Genomic DNA, 21,869 nt, shown 5'->3' on the forward strand with positions numbered 1-21,869 from the left:
CTATCGTGACTTCGATCCACTCGGGCACTAACTTCACATCTCAACCCCCCCATCTTCTGAATTTTCTCTCCTTTTCCTTTTCCAATCGGACCACAAAATACAATGGACTTTTTAAGTATATTGAAATTTAGAAAAATCAGTTATTATTTTAATTACGAACAATGAATGAAATATTCATTGGAAACCTATGAAACCTTCTTAAACGCATATTTTCATTTGACAGTCTTTACTCAGTCTGTGGTTCACTCTTTAGTTAACTCTTAATGAAGCACGTAAAACTTATTAAAATTTATCCATTAGGGTTAGCGGTCTGATGGACCAAATAACTTCTTTCGATTAATTAATCTTTATGTAAGGTATTGGTTGGGATAAAAAGTCATGATAGCTGAAGTGGTAGAGCAGCGGCGTATTTAGCCAAATGTCGTGGGTTCGAATCCCGCTCGTGACACTGACTTTTTTATTTCAACCAATACCTTACATAAAGATTATTGATAGTTATACCAATCTTAAATGAACAGCCACTTCTCTTATTAGATTAAATAAACATAATATTATAATTTACAGTTTATTTAAATTATATTAAATTTTATATAGCTTTTTTATATAATTAACATATTAGGAAATATTACTACATAATTATATATATTTATATTAGAAAGATGACGATATTAATGTCGAGGGATTATTATTACTCTTTTTTCACCGTCCCATCCCATATTCAACCTTTTTTCCTGTAAATATCCTTTTTGTGAGAAAACGCCGCTTTCGACCGTCTCATTTGTGTTCGTAATAGCATATAACGGGATAATCCACCCGTTTTGATTTTACTGGAATTTTCTTTGGTCTATACATTAGCCTCGCGTTCCGCGGAGTGCGAGTAGGTTCTCTCTCACTCGCTCGGTTTTTCTTCATGTTTTTTACCTAAGAATGGAGGAGTAGATCCAACGAAACTGGCCGTAGTAAAATGTTTACAGTATTTCTGACAGGTCGATTGGGCATCGGGGAACAAACCGGGTCTAAAATGTAGTAGAAGACTGAGAAAAATCAGAAACAGTTCGCTATCAACCGTCGCTACACCGGCCCGCTTACAAATCAATGGTTTCGTTAAGGTTCGTTTATTTAGTGTTTTTATTTGTCAACTAATTTTTGCTGGAATATACCCGTATATTATTTTTCGTAGGCAGTCAAGTCTTGAAATTATCCTTTTCTAAATCCTGTTTTATAAAAATCAGTAGCAATGATTTCACTTTAAATATTTTTAGTAAGCCTACAAAATTACACTCATTGCAAACTTATTGTTATCATCATTGTTAACCTCTCTCGCTCTCTCTCTCTCTCTCTCTCTCTCTCGCTCTCACTCTCTCTGTCTCTCTCTCATTCTCTCTCTCCCTTTCTCCCTTTCTCTCTCTCTCTCTCTCTCTCTCCCTTTCTCCTCTCTCTCTGTTTGCGAGATTTTTCCAATAAAACGACATTCATTCATTAATTCTCTCTATCTTTCTCCCTCCTTCCATTCCACTCTATCTCTCTCTCATTTATCCATCAATTTTTTACCGTTTTTCGCCATCTTCAGTGATGGGTCTGTGTTCACAGATGTGTTAACCCAAATTACAAGTCCATCATTCTGCACACTACACAGATAAATTTCACAGACTCTATGTTGTTCTGACTATCTCACAATATTTACATAGCTATCCATGTATATCTTTCTTATCGCTCAAGATTATTTTGCGATTTTTCCCACATGTTTTGGTAGCGCATTATATGAAGGATATAGGAAAAATGATAATGTTTTATTAGTCAAAGCGCAACGTATTAGTCAATGTTCGTCCTTTCTAAAGTTAAAGATAAACTTCTCATCTCTGGTTCCATCAAAAATTAAAATACGATAAGAGGCATACAATCAAAAGACGGAAGAAAATTTAAATTAACTCCACGAGGGCAGTTTTAAAAGAGTAAAAATGAAAATTTAAAATACGACCCCCTCGAGATAAGAGATGTTTCCGCAAGCATCCCCTTAAAAACTGGAATCAGCCCCACCCTGTTCGACATACAAACATGGCAATAATCATAAAAACGATGGTATTAGAAGATAAAAAAAATGAGTGAGAAAAAACCCCTGATTTAACATCGGAGTCAAAAGACTGTTTAAGGGTTTGAAGAAGGGTGCAAGGGGGTGGTAATTGTGTGTGACGTCACACTGTAGAAGCAGCCGGAACAGGAAGCAATTTGGAAAATGAATCTCTTGGTAGGTCGCGGGGGCTCTTAGGTCCCATTATGTGTCCGGGATACTGGGGCCATAACGTCTCCCACCTCCGATCCCAAGAAATCTCACATTTTCCATTGAAGCTTCTTCTGATTAAACGCTTTGCATGGGACAGAAAACATTCGCGGCAAACGCAAATTTAAATTGAATATAATCCTGTGTTAGGGTACCGTCCAGAACGTTGAATATTAATCGCCAAGTTTCCCCTAATTTTTTCTCCGCTTCTCCTTGGGGTGTTTTAATATTCAAATCAGATCAAAGACCAAATTTATAAAAACAGTTTTTTAAAAACATTGACAAAAACCTTAAGAAATCTTTTAGATGAGTAAACTAATATGCTGTCTTGTTTCTTCCAATGATTCATATCTTGTTTATCGACGACCCTAGATCTGTCAAATGCTTTTTGGCATTTCACCACAGTATAAAAGAACAGCATTGACAAAGTCACACATAGATCAACCAATGACCATGGTGAAATACTGTAAAACATGTAGGATAAATAAAAGAAGCAATCAACCAGGTTGACTGGCAACGACCAAACTACAGAAAATTACCAAATTATGAACACGGAAAATCCGTGAAAAATGTATACTTTGTAATATCAAATAAAAATAGAAAAGAAAAAGCGAGAAAGAGAGAGGGAGAGGGAATGAGAGAGTTTGTAATATGGTGGATGGGTAAGGGAGCGATACAAACATAGTACATAATACAGATTAAGCAAATTATAAATTATAAATAGCATAAGAAAAATTCCGAATACACATTTGTAAACGATTTATTATTTAAAAAATCTATGTTATAAAATTAGTAATTGTTTGTTCAATTAGTTATACAACTTATTAGGTTATCAATTCATTGATTGTAAAGCAATTCAACTCAATTATCTTTATAATATAAGTTTCAAAGGAGGAAAAAAGAATAGATTTTTACGACGAATTGCTTATTCATAAGAAAAACACCGTCAGTGGGAGGAGGTGAGTGAAGAGAAAATAACAGCTTGTCTCCCAATAAGGCAAATACAATTAGGCCCTAAAAAGGGCATTTCCAGTGCGCACGAAACACGATAAGCGGCGTCAGGGGGGCGAGGAAATTTGTGAGCAGCCGAGCATGGAAAGTCATTTGTTGCCGTGACATTGTCGAGGAAAATGGATGTTGTTGGGTAAACGTGTAGGTGGATGGCGAGGGAATAATATATAATTAATTACCTCCTCTTTGATCCCTGTCAATCTAATTTTTTAATATTTTACTACCGGGTGAAACACGTAACTCATTTCTTGCTCATGATTTATTGAAAGTGATGATTCCGAGAAGTCTTTCCCATGGTATTATACATTATGTTCATAAATTAAAGTTCATTGTTTACATACATGAATATTATTAAATCGAAAATCGTAATTATAAATTAAATCGTATATGTAAAATAATGGAGGATTGACAAATTAGCACAAAAATCTGCTTAGAAAACGTGCTTTTTGTTAAACATTTAAAAATCGAGCAATTCAATAATGTGGGAAATATATATTGTTTTTATTCTCTTGTTCTACAAATACATTGAACACTGGTACTACATAACAAATATTATAGAAGCTCTACAGAGACGGAGAGAGAGAGAGACAAAGAGAGAGAGAGAGAGAGAGAGAGAGAGAGAGAGAGAGAGAGAGAGTGAGTGAGAGAGAGACAGTGAGAGAGAAAGTGAGAGAGAGAGGGTGAGAGTGAGAGAGAGAATGACAGATATTAAATGGAAATACAAAATAAAGTGAAATAATCGCTAAACTTATATTTTATTTTTCAAACATTTATGAACTACGCGACTACTAACTAGTTTTATTTCTATAGTTCTAATAGCAATCTTGCAATTCGAGTAAATACAATTAAAATGCAGAATTATTAAACAAATTTGATAATAAAGAGTAGTTTGAAGGCTTATGATCATCATGTCAATTGATGTCTTAACACTATCAATAAACTAGGAATGATTATTTCAATTGTTTTACAAATTTTTATTAACTGTTTTTTTATAACTTTCTTCTTATCTATATTTGCATATGTATGGGATTTTACTGCAGATTTTATTTAATTACTGTAACAAAACGCCAAATAAATGGTGCAGTCTCTTCTAAAAGCTTTTTATTATCATTATAATTTGTAGTGTGCTTGTAAAACAAGAAATAGTGCAGAAGGTAAAAAAGGATGGAAAAGTAGAGAAAAGTTGGTCTCACAAATAAAATTCTTTTATTGAAAACATAGGCTATATAATTATGCGACTCAGGAGAAGGGAGTGAAAATGAAGTGAACATAACAGGAAAGGGTAGACGACAAAATTTAAAGATGACGGGCATCCTAAATGTAAAATAAATAAATGTTAATTATATTGGGGACCTCGGTGACAGAGGGGTTAGGGTGTCCGATCCGCATGTGCCACCCTAAAGGTTGTGGGTTCGAATCCAGGCACTTCCTTCCGTGTGAATTTATTGTAGATCAATATGCAAACAGTATAGTAAAGTGGTTATGATCTTTCGTTCACTATTGCCGACGGTTAGTGCCAACGTTAATTCATTCTGTACGATAGGAATTACTTACTATATTTTTATCGATGAAGAAGAAATCGACCACGACGATTGTGTTTGGGGATCTGGTTTCTGGTCGGGTAGAGAAAGAAGTAGAGTCTGTTTTCACTTGTCAAGCTTTCGGCCTTTATAAGACCATCATCAGGGGAGCATCCTATTTCTCATATTAACATTTCAGAATGACGAAAACACCCCGATGACGAGGTCTCGAAGTACATGAGGCTGGTTAAGTTGAGAATAAGACAAGTTTTTTCAGTTTTTTGAAGGATAGTGGTCTCCCAAAAATACAGGTCCAGTCGATAAAGAAAACGTTATGCTGAGGAGGCAATTCCTTGTTGAAATAGGATGTGGCCCGAAAGCTTGGCATCACAGAGTCTACTTCTTCCTCTACCTGACCAGAAAACAGATCTCAAACATATCTATATTTATAGTTAGAGGCATTTGAATTTTACCTACAATTTATTTTGTTATTCGTTGGTTTAGTTAGATTCTAACATAATCAATTCTGTTTACTATCATATTTTTTATATTTTATTATAAATGATAAGTTTTTCGGTCTAATGTTTTTATGAGAAAAAGTCTCTTTCTGATAAAATCGTAATAATGAAAATACAAGACATTATTTGTATGTTTAAATTATTATTAAATATTACTACATGTAATAATATACAAAAAAGAAAGTACTCAAAATATTTAATAAATTCATATATTGTTTTACTATTAAATATTTTCAAAATAGTTCTTGAATTCAAATCACCCACTCACGACTATACTATTAGAAAATCCTCTTTGGACGAGTTGGTAAAAAGAGAAAAAATCGCGTACCTTTCGAAATTATGCGCTCCGAACTTAATTTATAACGTGATACCGAAGCAATTTCTTGGCGCGGAACGAATAGGAAATTGAAAGGATCATGCGTGACCTCATATTGGCGTGATCGCTATCACACGTGGCGACGGCTTCGCCCCGTCGATTGATTACCGGTGACAGGTGCCCAGGGGAAGAGTGGGAGCCAGGCTTTAAAAAATGTAAAAGGAGGAACAATGACTGGCAAATATCTGCCGACGGGACATGTTCAAATTGTTTATCTCGACATAGCCCGGCGACAACTTGATGTCCCCAGGAATATAAATCAGACAGGACAACTTGTGGAACGTCGACGCGGATCCACTAACAAATCAAAATGTACTTTCCTTTTGTTTTCTTTAAGCGTTAAAAACATTTGCCATACTTATATTTATACTAGTAATATAGATATTAAAAGGGTTAAATGAATAAATAAGGGGTATACCATAGACATAATAACTAGCTTGAAAATGAAAATTCTGATCAGTTCAATTTATTATCTTAAGTAAATTACTCCACAAACGTCTGTAAAAATTACCATCTTTTTGCCAAAACATGTAACTCAGTATTCATATGGTTCTAGGCAGATTGCCAGTAATGGCACAACTTACAACTTAATTCTTCCTAATAATATACACACCCCTTTAGCATCTGGGAGTTCTATATTCACGGTATTAATTTATTTCCTCTATATTGTAGCTTTATTTTAGCTGATTGAAACTAATAAAAGTACATAAATAACTAATTCTAAATTTTAGTATCCTCTTTCTCAAAAATATCTACTATTATTTGCAAAACATTATTAATAAGCATGTATAATATGTTCAGATTTTTAAGCGATTTCTACTATTTCTATCAGAGAAAAGTAACCTAAATATCTGATTTCTGTTGGTTCTCGTCGTTGATCTCTTTTTATGAAAGCAAATATTCATTACATTTGGAAACCATAAGTTTCAATATTGGAAGTATGTTCATATGTTTTTAACCTAGTGAATATAATTGGAAGTTTCAAAGTTCTAGTAAAGGTTGTATGACGTATACTACAAAAGTTGGACAAAAGATGTGAGTGTTTTAGTTACTTTCTAATTGCCTTTATCCTTGATTTTTTTAATATAAATTTCCCTCAGTACTTAAATATTTCTTTCTACCGGATTTCTTGTTTCATGTTTTTTATACTTTCCAACCTACTTATTTTGAAACCTACCATCATGCATTCTTGATTTATCAAATCCTACCATGGTTATTTTATTTCATTTTTCGTTTTGGAAGAGAGCTCAATCCTTGTGCTTCTGTCTACCTCATTTTGATCACATACTACTGAACACACGTTTTTTTTCTGTACATACCTTTGTACATACTTATTTCATTCTTGTTTCTTAAACAAGAATATATAACACTTAAATACTTACTTAATTACATTTTTTCTCTTTAAACCTACATTACAGTAGGTATTTTGTATAATTGTTAAATAGTTATTAAGACTTCTAATTATTTTTTCTTCTCTCGAATTTTTTAAATTCCTTCATATTGCTTTACTTTCTTAAAGCGTCGTTATTTAATATTTACATACAAACTTGTCTACCCTACGTATTCGTTTTTCTAGGTATTCATTAATCATTATTTCGATATCATCATCATTAGGTTGATATTAAATTGTAAATTTTTTAGAAAAGAATCAGCCCTTCGTCAAGATTGCGATGAATATATTAAAATCAGAAGGAAAATTACTCAATAAATTCAAAGGCAAACAATATGAAAAATCTATTCACTATTTTGAAACCGTTTTTTTTTTCCAATTAAATGTTCAATGTTCAATTAAATTAAAAATTCCTGTCGGAAAAAAGAGAGATACAAGCTGGCGTCCCACAAGGGAGCATTCTTGGCCCTATTCTTCGTACCATTTATGCTGCTGACTATGTATCACCCTATTACCATCATCACCAAATGAAAACATCATTACCACATATGCTTTGACTGTAATTTTGTCTTCTAACCCGATACGTTCATGTTCAAGCAACTTCCAACATCGAAGAATACAAAAAATTATTAAAAACTGGTGCAAATAATTAGAAAGAAAGACTGAATGAGCTGAAATACTCATTCAGTACAAGTAAAGTAGTGTCTCTCCATCCACTGTACATCAACAAGAAAGAGATCGTCTTCCATTCAAGTCAAATATTTAGTAATGTATATAGACAGCATACTTACGTGGATTCCCCGCAAAAGACTTAAGAGACTACAACTTAACAGAAGGCGTGAATAACGACCAAGACGTTTAGATCAGAAATCTGATTTGTCCGTCAAAATTCAACTAACTATATACTACCCATTACTGCAACCTATTCCCACATACAGAATGAAACTGTGGTGTTCCAACAAGTCATTTAATATTCACCGCATCCGCTCTTTCCGATCAAACGACCTTAGAGAAATTGTCCAAGCTTCTTATCACGGCACCAACCTCACTATTCACAATGACCTCAACATACGTTTTGTGACTTTTTTGTGCTCAAGCCTCTCTATACACTTACCCATCCCGAGAACCCCCGTGTCACCTAAAACGACGATAATCTGGAGACCTCCAAGCTCTGAGTGCAGTGCTGACCAGTGTCGGTGTTGTGACGGGAAGAGAAAAAAACATATACAAATTTGTAATACGACAATAAATAAATAATTACATTTATAGCTAACGAAATTAAACATGTCCTCTAAAGCTAATCATAAAACCTCAATGAATTATTAGTCGTTTGGATTTTTTTAATTACAAAATATTGTACCTATTATTTTGTTGAATGGAGTCTCAGGAACAGAGTGATTAAGGATTAGGGTAGCTCCGCTATTTTTTCAGTTTCACCGTGGGTTTATACGTTCTGCAAGAATGGATAACGAGACTTCGCTGAAACGTGGATACTACAATTTTTCACCCCAGCAGAAAAGATGATGAGGCTTGATGAAAATGGTTGGGAAATTGTCCGTTGGCTTAACGCCCTGTTTTTAATAAGCCGAGAATGTATAGTAATTGGAGGAGTGTCTGGAGGCAGCGAGGGACTAATAGCCGTCGCCTCATCAGCTAATGGGCCGTGCACCCTGGACCTCCCCTTTTAGCATTATGAAGCGACCTGCTGGTGGAAGGCTGTGTAGGGAGAGTACGTCCAACCACTTAAATTTATCAGTTCCTCGCTTTTCCATGATAATTTAGGGATAGGAGTTCTGGAAAGAGAATGAAAACGGGAAGATTTCGAATTTTTTGATGTTAAAAAGTTAAACAATATGTTTTTTCTGATTAGGTCAAACTTTCTACTATAGGTTCAGTCACGATCAAGCGGCGAGATATTCAAATGAAAAGCAAGAAAAGGATTAAATTTTTAAGATTAACTGTGTGCTAACTATTTAAAAAAAAGAAACTTTTTAGAAATTAAGTCGCTGATTTTCTGTGTTTACTTAAGTGGTTAATGAAACATCATTATTATCCTCTGAAAACTAATTAAACTTTTCAATTAATTAATCTTTAAGTAAGGTATTGGTTGAGATAAAAAGTCAGTGTCACGAGCGGGACACGAACCCATGATCTTCGGCTAAATACGCCGCTGCTCTACCACTTGAGCTATCCTGACTTCAATCCACTCGGACACCAACTTCCCATCTCAGCCCCACCTTTTGAATTTTCCCTCCTTTTTGTCATTTTTCAAGGAGGGAAAGAAGGGAATATTATCTATTCTTCTTCCTAACCATCCCTAACCATTCAAACGGTGGGGTTGAGATGGGAGGTTGGTGTCCGAGTGGTTCGAAGTCACGATAGCTCGAAGAGTTGAGTAGAGGCGTATTTAGCCGAGGATCGTGGGTTCGAGTCCCGCTCGTGACACTGACTTTTTATCTCAACCAATACCTTACTTAAAGATTAATTAATTGAAAAGAATTTATTTATTAACTGCTAGAAGTATCGACAACTTTTTAACTCACGAACACTCTGGATTCAAAGTAATCACCACTTTTGGAATTGTCGAAAAAAAATCGGATGCATTTTGATAGCGAAAACATTTTTAGGAAAAATATTGTTTGATCATCAAAAAAAAATTGTATCGGGGGTGCAAAAGGCGAATATAACTTTGTTTTTAGCTATAAAACTACTAGTGGCTTCCTTTGCTCGGTCATAAATTATTTTATGTTTTCTATTATTTATAAAACCAATGCCTGCCAATTACAATTTTGACCTAATGATTTTGTTGGTTTCATTCTTATTTTTCTTACTTATAATGACACAACACCATTTATACATAGCAATTATACATAGTTTAATTGATATAGTATGCTCAAAGAGCTCAAAGAAGAAATTTTCTGCGTTCGAACGGTTATAATAACTTAAATCAATTATATATTTTAAGTATGATCTTGATTGAGACAAAATGTATGATTAATTTAAATAATTAATACTGTCAATTATGATTAATAAACACATATATGGGTTATTATAACGTTGATTTTGAATAAAATTAAGAAAAAATACATTTCCATGTAGAACACTGGTCATCTGATACAAAAATTAATTTTAAAAATTTCCCATAATTCACCTGAACTTTTTTGTTAACGGTGAAAACTCGTATCAAAAAGGGTTTTGGAGTGCTTAAAATGAATACAGTGCGCTTTTTCCAAAAAGTAATAATAATAAATGAATAACTAGGTACATACTTTTCTTAAAGCGTCTAATGTTTTTTATGACTTTGTACCACTAAAAAACGTTTCATTAAAATCTATGAACTCATGTCCTTCTCTTTTCATTTAAAAATAAGTTGATATTTGTAATATTATTTATGAATTTCGTTCGGGATTTATGAAAAATCCTTCACAATATTTTACGTATCACTACCAGTTTGAATAACATCCATTTTACCGTCTAAAATTGAGAATCGAATTTGCGACATGAGGTTGGCGAAATTTTGTGGATTTTTCGTGTTTTGGCTGTTATTCAATCCGAACTAGACTCATGTTTTTACAAAAGTCTCGCTTTTATCCTCTATCATATAGATAGTCGGTTGAGAGAACATGCTCACAAGGAATTCGCCAGGCTTGAACAGAACAATAATTTACAAACAATAGAATTATTTCAGAATTTCCTCAATAATTTATTTCATTTATTGATTTTTGAAAATGTACATACTTAATTGAGTATATGTGTAATTAAGAATGACTTGATAAAAAATAAGAAAAAATACAGATTTCTAATATTTTGACATTTTGCAGTCCATAAATACAAAATGAACTATATTAAAGTTTTCGAATGTAAATAAGGTGTTCATTTCTATATGGCGACGTATGCGAATATTTGCCTTCCATATTTTAACAAATTAATACGTCAATTGGTAAATTAGCCCCCAGTGGTTATATCAGTACTAGTTAAATTTAATTTTGTCAACGTAGAACTCCTTACTTGTTTAAAATTGTTTCTTTTTTTAATTATTATCATAGTAGATCATGATTGGATGGTCAATCATAAGGTACCAGGACTGATATTTTATCTTATTAGAATCCTTCTTCCCCTGACATCCGGCCCATTCCATTTTAGATTGATTTAACCGATTGTTTTCCCTCAAGTGGTTCCCCCTTTTCTAATTTTGGAAATATGATGCCATTAGAACAAAAATCGTCCAGGGAGGGGCTTCGGGGCGGGGGAGATTGACAGATAAAGGAACAATGGGCGGAGGCTGGAGAGAGAGAAGTGACAGAGAGAGAAATCAATGGTAGGAGCGAACAGAGCCGGATGCATTAGCCCAACTTCCTGTGCTTCCGTTCCGCCGGCTGACTAAGGGGACCAGCCGAGCGGGAAAACGTGGCCACCCCATAACACCCGATCTTCAGATTCTCAATGTACCCCATGAACGGAGACCAAAGCCAGTGCCGAAAGTCCCGGAACAACTAAGACAAAGGGAGGAGAAACGCCATTCCCAGGAAAATGCTTAAATCTCTTAGGCGTTACTATATGAAACAAAGTCAGCACAGAGTTGGACGACCTTAATTAAAACAATTAAAACCTGAGGCAATAAGTCCTTTCGAACATTATTGATATATCGTCGAAACTACAGTATCTTCGTCAATATTAGCGGTTTTGTGATAAATTTTGCAACTTTTAAACTGAATAGTATACTTGCTTAGTTAATTTTTACTTAAATACATACTATTGATAATTTTTACATTAATTAATCTTTAAGTAAGGTATTGGTTGAGATAAAAAAGTCAGTGCCATGATCGGGATTCGGTCTCACGACCTTCGGCGAAATATGTCGCTGCTCCACCACTTGAGCTATCGTAACTTCGGTCCACTCGGACACCAAACCTCCTATCTCAACCCCACGTTTTGAATTTTCCCTCCTTTTTGCCATTTTTCACAAGTCGTGTTACTTCATTTCGCTTATTAAATCGATTGGTGGATCGAAGTCACGATAGCTCAATTGATAAAGCATAGGCGTATTTAGCCGAAGGTCGTGGGTTCGAATCCCGCTCGTGACATTGACTTTTTTATCTCAACCAAAACCTTACTTAAAGATTAATTAATTGAAAAGAATTTATTTGATCAATCGGGCCACGAAACTTAATCGAAATATTGATAATATTTAATACGTTCTGGTGAGCCCTTCATTTTGTAATAAAGCTATAAATTTTTAAGACTATAAGGTGTTGATGTTTTAATAATAGAATATGAAAAATTCAAATTATTAACACATTTTCAAAACAGGCAGTAAAATCGCTGTTCGACTCTTGCTAAACCGGCCTTAGTTCTTGTTCAACGGATGTTGATTCAATCATCCGTACCTTGACGTATCGGAACAACCGAACAGGAAGAATAGTCCTACGCGGTCGACAATGTTCAAACACCACAACTTAACACGCTCTGATCCATGATGAAATCTGCATATGGTTTTTGAATAGGCATTGTCCCGCTTTATTGCCTGACGCGGCATGTAAATAATACAAAACGTTTCAGTTTATCTAACCTTATGGTGAAGGTGAGATAGTTAAGATTATGTTGTGCCTTCGTTTGTAAACCAATGCGTTTATTTTGGTAAAATAATATCTAGTTCTCGACTGACTGTATGTTTTTCATGGATTTTCTAATATGGTTAAAGATCATTAATGTGTCTATTTAATTAACAAAAATGATGTTGAATAAAAGTATAGGAAAAATGATAGTACGCAGAAGGCAATGTACGCAACAACTTAACACACTCTTATTCATAAAACAAAAAACTACATGTAATTGGTCAAAAGGTATCGTCTCGTTTTATTAATTAGCATGGCATAAAAATAATTCAAGAGATTTAAGTTTGTCCAATCGTATAATAAAAGTCAGGGGATTGGATGCAATGCACAGGATCATTGTGTGCTTGTATGTTCACGCGTTCATATTCTTGTAAGATATTGTCCAGTTATTAATTGTCTGAACTCTTTTCATGGATTTTCAAATAAAATTAAAGATCAACACTGTACCTATTTTTAATTAGTGAAGAGCATATGGAAGAGATGATCGTATGCACTAGCCAATGATAACTCCAACTACTACGCCACAGCTTATCACCCTCTGATCCATCGGTACAAAAATTTGCACATAGTTTTGTCTCTGTTTAATGACTGTAATGGCATGTAAATAATATCATACGTTTAAGCCTTTTAAAACGTATGGGGAATGTAGGAAATTAAGATCATTGTGCGCTTGCTTGCGTGAATGTGCATATAGAATTATTTTATTTGGTTATGATATTGTCCAGTTTTTGACAGACTCGATGCTTTTCATGGACTAATAAAGTTATTTAATTAACGCGCATAATTAATTAACCAAATTAATGTTACTGAGTTCTAACAGTATATTAGCATATTTTAACCTGTGAAGGTACACGATTTGTTCGTCAGTTTTATAAAATATCAGGACAAGGAAATAATCCTGAACCTCCTGGACCAAACAGCATAACAGTTGAAAAGGTCGGTTCCTTTCCTTTTCAACTATTGAATTGATAACCCACTCCATTATAATCATTTTTATAAAGCTAGATATGTTCAAAAACACAAATTCTCAGAATTTAAAATTTCGTCTTTTGAATTTCAATTTTTGATTTCCTTCTCGTCTTTTTCAATTAGACACTGTCAAGCCTAAAAATTTACTTGATAATGTACTTATCATTTTGGTCAAATTTGACTTACCCAGTTTATTTCCTTTTTCCATTCCAGTTTTTATTTCACTTATCATCTCGAGGGTGCGGCATTATTTCTCTGGGTACCTCTCAAAATTCCTGAATATAATTAAATTTGTTGTTAATTATTGTTAAGGGGACTGCGGTGGCAGAGTGGATTTTGCCACGTTGGCGGTTCTAGGATCGAATCTCGTCTTGGCCCATGGAATTTCAATGAGAATAATTTGATAAAAATAATGTAAATTTCACCTAATACTCACCGGGTTATTGGACGTTAGGTTTTTCTGGATTACAGTGTTTGCTCTATTTATATTAAACTTAATTTTTATTTATTTAATTCGTCCCCTTATTAACCAAAAATCATACAGTTTACCTTGTAAAATTAATTTAATTACCAAGTCTAAGGAAATACTAATTAATTAAAATGTCTCACATTGAAAACTCACGCACTGGATTTACGGTGGAAAAGTTGCACATATACATCCGACTGTGAACCCGGGTTTTATAAGAGATCCTGTCACGTCGTCTTTGGAGCGAATTGAGAAGGAAAAGCAGTCCCTTTGAAAGGAAAAGTTTTGCAAGCTTTACTGAACAACAGATGCCGAATAACACCGAGTAGGTAACGATGTTTAGGCGCAAGTAATTATAAGTTGGTACAAAGAAAGAGGGAAGACAAGTTGTAATGAGGAAAGAGCATTGTTTAAATCAAGTTGTGACATTCACTTTCACACTCTTGCTTTACAGTTTCAGTTAGGTTTCCGACGGTGTATACAAAATTCAACGAGAATTAATTAAGCCGGTTATTAATAAATCGTATAAGATTGTCTTCTTGGAAAATTCTCTGAGAATGTGTTACAGATTTGAAAGGGAGTCTTCAAGGAAAGACGATAGCTTTTCGATCGTGATTAGACCCCCTTTAACGTCGCGATTATGAGATTACTACTCTTTTTTCCTCGGATTGAAAACAATCTCTTAGATTTTGATGACACCCCAGATGGGCCAGTGAGTCACTTAGATGGTAATCTGTGTGTAATCAGGGCGGCATTGTATCACTTGCGAGCCTTTGCATAGCTCGATAGCAATCACGGCCAATTACCGACCGCCCTTTCTACTCAAACCGCACCCCCGCCCGCGACTGTGTCGTACATCCCTTGTAAAAAACATAAATCTCTCTTTGTCGGTGGTCTCTTATCATCAGGGAGATCGACAAAAGCGTAATTGTTTCATTCAGGAAGCCAATATCGTGCTCTGTTTGTATTTTGAAGATTTAACACACAAAAAAGTAACAACGCTTGAAAATTAATTAGATCCATAGTAAATGTACCAATGTAAGACATTAACCCTAATCGTTTAAAGTTATGAGTTTATCAATAAACCAGCTGTGCCTTTTGCTTTGTATTATTTAAGCAACCTCATTTTTACGCCACTTTGCTGAATGATTCCACGCATGCTCGACCTTCTTTGTTTTCAATGTCGGCAATAATAATAAAATATCAGAAAATTATGTTAGAAAACATTCTAGACAATTAATTAAGGTTTTTAGTTGAGTTAAAAAAGTCGAAGTTACGATAGCACAAGTGGTAGAGTAGCGGCGTATCTAGCCGAAGGTCGTGGGTTCGAATCCCGCTCGTGACACTGACTTTTTCATCTCAACTAAAAACTTTAATTATTTGAAAGATATTAATTGGTCAAGGGGACCACGAAACTAGTGCATTTAATAAGTTTAAATGAAGTATACCTTCACTAAAGCTCTCCGTGACTTACTTTTTTACCTCAACTAAAAAACTTAATTAATTGAAAGATATTAATTGGTCAAGCGGACCACGAAACTAGTGAATTCTAGACAACGCCAATATTAAAATAATATCAAATTATTAATTAAATATGAGTTACATTAGGCAATTACAAACTGATACCTGATTTTACGAGTATTATGCACTTTTCTATTGATTATAATATGCTAAAAGAGTACATCAAACAAGATTGATTCTCGATTCGATCGTGTTCAGCCTAGGTATACTGAAAGGTTTATTGCGTGTGAAGGGCTTATATCATTATCTGCCTTTTTTCTTTATCATCTCTTCCATGACCTCCCATGAATATCTTCCCTCCCCTCGTAGATTAAGATAAGTCAGGAAAGTCCTTATGAATATCTCCCCTTGACAACTGTCAACAGCGACTCAAACTGGACAAAAACACTCACCCTCAATATCTGGAGATAACCCCTGCGCTCTGGACGTGATCGATATGCAACCGACTATTTACCATTATGACGTGGACGTTACGAATATTTTTCCATTTATAAACAATTAATCAAAGTCGTGTTTGTGCCCGTGGGAGAGCCTGGATAGGGGATTCTGCCCGTTATGATTTTCGACCACCAACGATGGTTCACATGAGTATGAGTGAAAAAATCATTACGATGACGCAATATTTGTGATCGGTATCAACAAAACCCATACTATTGAAATCCATCAGTTCTTATACAAAATTGTTCTGTAGACAATTTTTTTAATGATTATAGTTCTGCAAAGCCTAATTGCATGGTGAAGAGGATATATTATCATACTTTTTTTTACAAATACTAAAGCAACTTACATAGCTTTATATACCAATCTATTTATACATCCATCTACTGCAAATTTTCCCATAAATGCTCACATCTACATTTTTGCAATGAAGGAATTTCATCTGCCCATCAATTGATCAATTTTTCAAGTTTGTTTAACTACCCATTGTATAACTGGTTAACTGTCTAGCTATCATTAATAATCTGTATATTTATCTAATACCCTTACCAACTGTTTCTAGCTTCTGTAAATGGCGTTTAAAAGTACGCTGAATTCACTGTGGTATTGCGATCGTAAGATAAACGAGAGATAGAGGGATAGAGAAATTTAAAGAGATAGATAGAAGATAGATATATACATAAATAGATAGATAAATAGATATATAGATAGGTAGATAGATAGATAGATAGAGAGAGAGAGAGAGAAAGAGAGAGAGAGAGAGAGAGAGAGAGAGAGAGTGAATGGAAATATAGTTCAATATAAACAGTGAAATTTTAAATTCTTTTGGTACTTGCACCCTCATGGACTCAGTATGGATTTGAACTCCATGGGAAAGCAAAGAACCTCAACCTATATGGAGAGAGATATAATTAGATAGATAGATAGATAGATAGAGATATATATATAGATAGATAGATAGATAGATAGAGAGAGAGAGAGAGAGAGAGAAAGAGAGAGAGAGAGAGAGAGAGAGAGAGAACTGAACATAAAATGAATATACAATACGTTCATTTAAAAATTAAAATTATACTTGGATCGTGTCCAATCATCGTGATCTTCCTGTCCACACTGTTTTGATCTGTCAAGACACTTTAGCAATTCAACACCACTATAATCTTTTTACAGACATTACAATTGATACAATTTAGTGATAACCAATCATTTTGACCTGCCTTAATACTTGATTGGTCTGTAAGAAGGCATTTTGCCATCTTCAATGTTGGATCTCTCTTTTTCCTCTCTAGCTCATTCAATATATCATTAAGTCTTTGGTAAACTGCCTCCCTATGAGCCAAAAAATATGTACAACTTCGATTGTCTCCAATTATTATATTTACTTAATTCATTAGATAGTTTTATTTATCAGGTTATAGGCCAGATAAGCCCACAATAAAGGTTGATTTTTCAAATTATTTTTATTAATTTCGTTTGGTAATCTGAAAACTCAGAAGATTGGAATGGAGTTTTTTTTCAATACTACCAGGGACTTAGCCGCCCGAAATGAAATATATAACATAAAAAATTATTCTGTTGTAGTTGAAAAATCACAACAACCTAGGTTAATTTCGTTAATTAATCCAATTTCTTAAACCAGATCCTGACCTTACCTAATATTTCAATAAGTAATGAGTTTGCTTTAAAAGATCCCTTCAATTTTACACATCATTTAATTGCTTCAAACTATTTATTCCAGCAACGATGGGATGTTCATTGCCTGAATATTGAAAACGTACCAGCTCTATTTTGTGACTACTGTTTTGATAAAAAAAACAACACTATGATCAAGAACTAGCGAGCAAGGCTGAAATAACTGTAGAATTGTCGGCAACTTTCCTTCCATCACTCGCAATCGGATTTCTTCTACTTCTATCTTAATCGAACGTTGATCGGCTCTCATTATTTATTCATTAAATATGTAATTTTTGAAATTATAAACAAAAAACATTATTCCTTCTTATTCATAATAAATTAGTACCGAAACTCTGCTCATTTTGGTACATTTAAATCAATCATTTTTTATACAGATTATTCAGCTTGCTTAGGGCCAAACTGGAAAAAAGCAAAGAATCTAGTTACCTACAAATTTGAAAAATTCTTTGGTCAATTCCACATTTGGAGAAAGCCAAAGCAAAAAATTTGAAAGGGGCATCGGATGGCCGCAACGGTTTAGGCGTTGACACGGCGCTCATCGGTGTAAGGTGAAGGTCCTGGGCTCGAATCCAGCGGGCCTGCATTCGATCCCGGCATACTTACAAATAGTTTCTTTTTCAAAAACAACAGCACTCTGTTGATATGACCTCTGCAAATGCAAAAAAAAAAAAGAAAAAAAATTAACAAGGGCCAGAATTGCTTCTCATAATTTCCAGATTTCATCCTTTAATCAATTAATAGTGCACGAAAAAGGAATGGAATGCTACATATATTTATAATATTGTTGCTCTTTTTCAGCAATTTGCTGTCATCAACCGTCGCAATCGCTATACAAGGTCTCTTTTTGTTCCTTAATTGTCGTTTCCGTAGTTTTAAAATAAATGTGGTAAATCTTATTTTGCTTAAGTTCATCTTTATATATTCTATTTGTAGATTGAATTAAATTGTAGCATTAAAATGTAATTAAAATAATGTACCACTTATAGAGGTTGTTCCATTTCTTTCCCTTTTTTCTGAATGATGCTCCAGGCATGATGAAATAAGACATGAATTAATGAATGTATTCATTTGTCCATTTGATTTTCAAACAAATGAAATTTATTCAAATAGAAATAGAAGTGTTGTAATCAAACGCTCTCAATTTGAGAAATGTCTTAGACAATAGGCCTCTAAAAAATATGTATATTGAGAAACTCATTAAAAGGAAAGTGGCGGTACAGCCTACAGCCCAATCAAACGAGGCCGAGGAATTGAGGAAGTCCTTTATCCCTCGTTTTTTCCTTCTGTCTCTCGTAGGAGAAAAAAAACTTCTTTGTCCCGACCCCCTATTCATAAAAGTTATCGCAATTAAATATACCGAGGACCGGGAAGGGGATTTAGAAATTAATTAAGCCGTTGACGAGAAAACTGAAGAAAAAGTCGAATTAAACTTGGGAGACTTGAAAGGAGTAAAACGATAGCGGAGACGACGGTGCATGGCTTTTTCAAACTAAACCTTCTCAAAACTAACAAATTCAAAAATGTGTGGTGTATAGAGACCGTTAGTCAATGATTATTCGGAGATCATGAGATGCGGTCTGGTGTAACGTAGGTTTTAGAAAAACATTTTCTTTATGGTGCCAACGTTTCGATCTTTATTGAGATCATCTTCAGGGCCTGGGATTTATAAACATTGTTTAAATTTTACAAATAGCATTGTATAAATTCATTTTTTTACATTCTATATGTATTTGTAAAATTTAATCAATGTTTATAAATCCAATGCCCTGAAGATGATCTCTATAAAGATCGAAACGTTGGCACGAGAAAGAAAATGTTTTTCTAAAACCTTCGTCACACCAGACCACATCTCACTATCTCCGAATAAGAAAATTCAAAAAATTAACTAATTAAGCCTAACTTTTAACAATTGGAATATCTAAATCAAATCGTATATCTGTCTACATTTCAGTTTTGATGTGAAATATTTCTTGTTGTAATGTCCTTCGTGTCAATTTCCTGCAGCACGAAACCAACAGGTTTACCATCGAACTTCAAGGTGCGAGTCGACTCATATGGACAATGGCATTCAATCTGCACGGTTGTCAGCAGAGTTCATTACTCTTCGTAATCAGCGTGTCAGCTTGAAATGAGATCCAAAGTTAGCCATGTACTCTTCTGAAACGAAATATACAAAAACCCGGCTGACGCGAATGAATTTTTAAAAGTAATCCATACTAATTATCGTACAATCTGTTCTTAGAAGAAAAATTGAAACTTTATGAATTCAGTGTCGATGTCAAGAAGTGGAGTGTGGTTATAACAAAATTAAGCTCATAGGAGGGGTCGCTTCGACACAAGAACAAGGGGGTAATGAATAACGGGGGCTACCATTTCCACGGCTGTCAACAGTCTGGGACGCCCACAACCACCGACGAAAGAGGGGGAGCTATTAAAAAGGGATAAGCAACCCTTGTCGTTATACCGCATTTGAAATAATGCTCTTCAAGTGGCCCGAACAGTCCCTCTGCTTTTAGGGGGTATTGATTTATTGAAAGCCCCCCCAACCCAAATGGCGATATGCAACCGTTCTAATGGAGTCAAAACATTCGCTTTTAAAGCTGGGCCCTAATTTTCGAGGTTTGACTGAGAGACGCATAAAGTCACTTTGTCTAGGGAAGTTTAGGGGGTTCTGATCCCTCCAAAGAATATTTTATTAAATAATCACATTAGTTTATAGTTTTTGCGTTTTTTTAATTTAAACAGCCCAAAAAATGGTTGTCCAAAATGAGTTTTTTTTATCGTATTCAACTTACTGCGTTGTACTTAATATTCATTATTTTTTGACAAACCACTCAAAGCAGATATTTTATAATTTGTTATTGTTTAATTTGTAAGTTCTTCTATTGGGTTTCGTGGATAGAACAGCCGGCGAATTTATGGTTCCTTTTGATGTGGCCACTTCGGGGAAGGGGGTTATCGACGTGTGTACGGTGCCAGCCCCTGTCAGGTGCGAGCTAAAGACAAATGATCCAGGGATCCCTGAAAAGCGGCTGCTCTATTTTTCACTTGATATGAAAAGATGCGCCCCCTTTCCCCCCTCACTCCGTGCCCCAAAGTGATAAATGGTATGTGTGCATGGCCCCGCTATCGCCTAGCGTTCGATACCTTCTGTTCCTACGATTAGAAATCACGATTAAAATTGACACGTCAGCTCCGGCCGGGTGGAAAAGTGGATTTCACCATTTTAACACTATCTTTCCGCTAGTCTGATACCTGCGTATATGTAGAAAGGGTTTAAATGGGACAGCGCATTATGAACATAAAGCAGAACGGTAAAAACGCTTCGCTGCATAAATACAATATTCCCATGTTGGAAAGATAGCTTGAAGAACATGGCCTTGTTCAAAACACTGTACCCTGTAATGCTATCAATTAATGTTAACGTTGTGAAAGCTTCTGTGTACTAGGTGAACGTTTGTCAAAAGTTTCACAGAATTCCTACAGAAAAACACTCAAGTATTGATGAAGACAGTTGTTTAAATCACATTCAAGTCCTGAAAAACGTTTGTTTCATACATTAACTAAACAATATTCACACGGCTTCAAACCGTCAATGGCGGACGTAAGTTGGGAGGTTTAACATACAATCATTATTCAATTAATTATTCTTTTTATGTAAAGTCTTGGTTGAGATAAAAAAGTCAGTGTCACGAACGGGAACCCACGTCCTCCAGCTCAATACGCCGCTGCTTTATCACTTGAGCTATCGTGATTCTATCAAGTGGCCGAAGGTCGAGGGTTCGAATCCCGCTCGTGACACTGATTTTTTTTGTCTCGACCAAGACCTTACATAAAAAGAATAATTAATTTTAAAAAAATTGACCACTAAAACATAAATGGATTAATACAATCTTTATTTTTGAAAAGAACACCCTTTAAAATATAACTTTAAAACAAAAAATTGTCATTCTATTTAGTTGTAGAAAGCAATGGCTAGTTATACCCATTATTTTATTTTACAAATGGTTGAACCTATGACACACAATTTTAGATGTTTAGCATAGTAAGCATTACTTACCAGGTAAATAACGAA

The 21,869-nt window shown here is 34.6% G+C and overlaps 1 long non-coding RNA gene across 2 annotated transcripts in view; it reads left to right on the forward strand.

Annotated features, from left to right (window-relative positions):
- Window positions 1–21,869, forward strand: part of LOC106665866 — a 377,468-nt gene that overhangs the window by 279,193 nt on the left and 76,406 nt on the right. The window lies entirely within an intron of this gene.

Source organism: Cimex lectularius, unplaced genomic scaffold, assembly GCF_000648675.2.
Source record: "Cimex lectularius strain Harlan isolate CLEC.00 unplaced genomic scaffold, Clec_2.1 scaffold197, whole genome shotgun sequence".
Classification (NCBI taxonomy): domain Eukaryota; kingdom Metazoa; phylum Arthropoda; class Insecta; order Hemiptera; family Cimicidae; genus Cimex; species Cimex lectularius.